Source organism: Centruroides sculpturatus, unplaced genomic scaffold (assembly GCF_000671375.1).
Source record: "Centruroides sculpturatus isolate CEXI.00-Female unplaced genomic scaffold, Cexi_2.0 scaffold456, whole genome shotgun sequence".
Classification (NCBI taxonomy): Eukaryota; Metazoa; Arthropoda; class Arachnida; order Scorpiones; family Buthidae; genus Centruroides; species Centruroides sculpturatus.
In genome coordinates this window covers 285,498-290,815 of record NW_019384609.1, presented here as the reverse complement: position 1 = coordinate 290,815, position 5,318 = coordinate 285,498, and the positions used below count along the sequence as shown (strand labels likewise).

Genomic DNA, 5,318 nt, shown 5'->3' with positions numbered 1-5,318 from the left:
TATATGAAAGTAGTCTATTTAGTCGATGTTAAGAGAGATTTTTGTTAATTTTCAACGTTTATTTGCATAGTTTGTTACATAAAGGTTTTTTCAATTTATGTGAGTTTAAAGAGATCTCAGTGATGCTTAAAAAAGAATAAATTTAACATGAAGACTGAGTGATTTTAAGTCTGGTTAGTCTGACTCTGAGTCTGATTAGTTAGAGTGATTAAATTAGCTAGGTGTATACTGTAAAATATGTTGATTTTTGTCTAAATTTTGATTTGTTGATTTCTGTAAGATTTTCTTATTTTTTATTAATCCTCAATACCGAAATAATCCCGGGATCCCGGGATTGACTAAGTATAATCCCGAAATCCCGGGATTAGAAATAAGGACCGGGATCGAATTCCCTAGTCACGACGTACGATACCTACAACAGATGCTATTATCTAAATATGCCTGATATAAATAATGGACTCTGATATTTCAATAGAACATCTGAACAAAACTAATATTTAATCTCCAAAATATGTAGATGATTTTTTTTTCCTATTTTTGTATTTGATTTTTTCCATTTAGGAATTCAATCTGATGTGTTACATTTACATTATTGATTACACTGTATATATGAAAATTCTATTTTAAAGTACAAAAATTGTATTGTTAGAGCATAAAGAAATCGAAGTAAATTCTTAATTATATTGTAGAAATTTTCTAGAATACAAAAATTAATTGTTTATATCCAATACGTAGATAAATACAGTAAAAATTGAATGATTCTATTCATTTCTCATCACGAATTGCAACCTTAAAGTATTCATAGGACGAAGTACAATTTCTCCACATTCCGTAATTTTATCGGGTGGATCCAGAGATTTGATCCGGAAATGACGTAAAATATTAGTAAGGACAATTTTCTCTTCCATAAAAGCAAACTTTTGCCCTAAATAATAAGAAAGATTACGAGAATTACATTCAGGACAATATTTAAATTGATCCTTATTAAATACTTACCAATGCAATTTCTTGGTCCTGCTGCAAAAGGAATATAAGCATAAGGATTTCTTCCTATAGAATTTTCTGGTAGAAATCTATCAGGATCGAATATTTCAGGATTTGGATAAAGTTCAGGATCACGATGGAGTAAATATATATAAATACAAATTGATGTTCCTGCTGGAATTGTGATTTTATCATCTAAAATTTAATAAATTTATTATTAATATCTCGGTATATTGTTTGTTTAGTTAATAATATACTTACTTAGCTTAAAGTCTTTATTATTAGTTCTCATAATAGTTGGAACTGATGGATACAATCTGAGAGATTCCTGTTTATTATGAATATTCATAATTAATTGTTTTTGATTAACAATATTCAATTGATTAAATTATATTAACCTTTAGAAAACATTCTAGATATTTCATCTCTCGAAGATCATTTTGATTAACTGCTCTTTCCTTATCTTCACCAAAAATACTTTGAACTTCTTCATAGAGTTTCTGTTGTATTTGTGGATACAATCCCAAATTGTATAGAGCCCAACTGATGCCAACTGCAGTGGTATCGTGTCCCTAAATCCCCCCAAAATTACCTTAAAATTAGCATAAAAAATCATAGAGAAAATGAAGATAGATCAGTTACATACCGCGAACATAAATGTATTCACTTCATCACGAATATCTTCTTCAGTAATATCCCCATCTTTTAAATAATGATGAAGGAGTAACGTGAGGAATGCTTTCTTCTTTTTGCTTTGCATGTAGATATTTTCGTTATCATCTTCATTAATATTATCTTCTAAATTTTCTTGCATTTCTTTCTTTTTTTGTTGTATCACCTAGAAAAAATGATTCGCACTCATTCATAGTTAATTATGAAGATTTAATAATTCTAAATGATTTACCTTTTTAATAAAACTTTGTATTGTGTTAACCACTTTTCTAAATTCTCTACCAGTTGGTGATATGTTAAAAAATATATCAGGCCATAACCAAGGTGTTGATATCCTGTTAATTATCAATTCTTCCACTCTATAAAAGATTATAAATAAATTATCTAATAATGGATGAGTGATAAAGAATAAACAATGCCTACTTTCCAATGGCTTTTACATATTCAGATTCTTCATTTTCTTGTGCCTTTATTTCCACTCCCATTGCTGTTTCTTTTAAAGAAAATTTTACAATTTCAACACGTTAAGATCATTCACAAATACCAGATTCAAGAATGATTATACAGAAACTAACTCTAGCTTCTATAAATTATTATAATATATATTTCTACACAAAGGATTTTGGAATTATTTAAATGATTTTATCATGAATATCCAAAGAAAAGTCTCTATAAACTCGCATTCTTAACATGTATTTATAGAGAGAGGACTTATTGTAACGTTGACCGCTATTTTTTACATGAACAATCGCTCTCGTGTGGTTTGTAATTAGCGATTCGTCAGCAAACTTTCATTTCTACTTCATTTTATATACACAATCGAATGTATCAATAATTTAATGGTTTTGCAGTTGCGTGTGCAAACAAAAATCTTTAAGAATATTTAGTATTTTTGTAAATATCCTTGCAATTTTATAGTATTTTCAAGTGTTAAATTATTATTATTTCGTAGTAAATAAGTTAAACTATAAATAATTTCTATAGAAAGTTAACATTCATCTAGAATTGCAACTTTTTTTTAGTAAGCTTGATCTTGACACATCATGAAGGATATTGCAAAGGGATTCTTACTCATAACCTTGCAATAAATTTAAATAAATTTTGTAATTTTACAAATAATTTCTGTATATTTCATCTTTTACAGATTCATTTCTTAATTTTTATTTTATTAAAATATGTTTTGAATATGATAGGAATATTTTAACACTCACCTGCAATAATGTCTAAAGTACAGAGTGTCATCAGACGTAAAATATTAACCCACGGATCCTTATTTCTTCTTAATTTCTCAATTAAAACTTTAGAATGTTTATTAATCATCACCTGAAAATTTTCTAATATTTTAAAGTGAAAAGCAGGAGTTAACAATTTCCTCTTCCTCCTCCAAGTTTCTCCTGCACTAGAATAATTTAACATAATTTATGAACTTAAATTATCATTCTAATATTGTAAAAATTACATAAATTTTCATATAATAATGTGAAAAAAACTATATAAATGTGTCACCTGGTAATTAACCCGTTTCCTAGCCACGGCCTTGTGTATTTATACATCCAACCCTTATCTATAAGAACGTTGCTGTTCATAATAGTCTATAAAAATTCAGGTAGTTTGTTTATAGTAATAAATATTGTTAAAATGTAACATATTTTATATAATTTACCTCTACGTATTCTGGTTTAAATATTTCTACATAATATGCACCTGCTAGCGAAGAGGCAAATATTCTTTCTCTTTCGTACAAACGACAGGCAAAAGTGATTTCTTGAAATGCTCCTAAGAAATTAAGAATTTAAAGGATTTAATATTTACATTTTCCTTGTTTATATCTAGAGGAAAACATAGCTCATTAATTAATTAAGGAAAAGAAAATTCAGTAGGAGTATTGGTTTGGCAATGTAACACACGTGAATGGTCTGATAGGAGAATTGGCCTAAATAGGCCAAATTTTCATAGAAAGCTCTATAGAAAATTGGCCTATTTACGTAAAAACTCGACGTGAACAATCCATTGGTGAGGAATAAACTCACAACCGAGTGAAACCACTGAGCAGTGAGTGGTTTTACCTAATCTGCCACTGTTGGGTCGCTTCTTTACAAAGGATTTAAATATTGAAGGAATTCAAGGCTTAAATAATAAAAAAGTATAGATTTAAATGATATTAAAGTTATGTACAAGTAAAGAATTTAATCAAAATTACCTGCCAGATAATAGGGATTCCAATCAACTCAACTCAATTACATACAAAAAATTTAATTAATTAAGTTTAAAATATTATTAAAATCGCAAAGAATAGAAAATTTAATATCATTACAATGCTGGAGAATAGAGAATTTAATGGAAATTAATTTTAAATCAAGCTTAGACGAAGAGTACAATGGTAAAATATCAGGAATTGTTTCTGAATCCAATTCCATTCATGAGAGCAATTACAGTTTATGGAATTAGTTCAGTAAAAACGTTAATAATACGGGCAAAATATTAAATTTATAAAAACAAAACGGCTGTAATATAAAAAAACAATTTACTTACGTATTCTTGGGTTGAAATCTTGATTTTTTGGTAAGAAGGATTCCAGTATTTGGTACCATATTGAAGGCAATCGCTGTATGGTTAAATTACCTTTTTTTAAAAGGTTTAAGGCCTTACGTTGTAGAAAAAATAACCTTAAAATAAGAAATAAAAAACCAGCAAATACGATATAAAGTAAATAATACATGATTCTTTGTTATCTGTATTACAAAATGACGAACTTTAGAATTTTGTTTATATAATCACAAAACGGAGTTGGGAAATATCTGTAGACGTTTCAGATAAAATAAATGATTAAATTATTAACTATTTTATACATTATAAATAATTTATTACATTAAAAAAAATCATATAAAATATTTTTACGCGAAGAAAACACCCCTTCTGTGTTCTAATTTAATAATATATTCCGATAACAGATGGCGTTATCGTATAATAAGTAACAGTTAAAACCTGTGAACAACGGCCACTGACGAAAAGGTAAGAAATTGAAATTATTTTGTTAAAAGGTGGCCGTTATTGGGAGGTTCGATTGTGTTTTAATATATTTTTAATCTATTTGTTTACTAAAATTTTTTTTACAAATAAATAAATAAAAAAAATCTGTTTATAACGTTCCTTTAATTACTTATAAAAGGTTTCTATGTATGGTGTAATATACACAAAGTGGTGCTACTTCCGCAGGAAGTGACGTGGATATGACGAAAGAAGTTTATCATGTGGTACGAATTTAAACTCGAGTGCAGTTTTTCAGTATTGTATGGATGTGATTTTACCTTTATTTTACAGAATAAAGTAGTAAAACGATGCTAACTTTCTAAAAGTAAGATATATATTTTTTTTCTATATTTTGTTCTAAAGACTCAATCCTATTTATAAAACTTGAAGTGTTGACACTTCTAAATGTACGAAAACATCTGCTAGAAAAAGTGTCAATTCATATTAGATTCAAATCTTCTGAAAGCACTGTAAATAGAAGATCAACTTCCGGTACTTTACTACCGGATTTACTCCTCAGTTACCATAGCAACAGAGGAAGTGCATCATCCGGGAGTAAGAAGAGCAGATTCGATTGTTTTTTTTAAACTAATTATAAAGTTTTTCTTATTAAAAAATATTTTTTTTTCTGA

At 27.7% G+C, this 5,318-nt stretch overlaps 1 pseudogene; it reads right to left on the bottom strand.

The window, feature by feature from the left end:
• The window catches only part of LOC111625212, a 25,843-nt pseudogene extending 21,450 nt beyond the window's left edge, over positions 1-4,393 (bottom strand).
• Between the last annotated feature and the right edge of the window lie 925 nt (positions 4,394-5,318).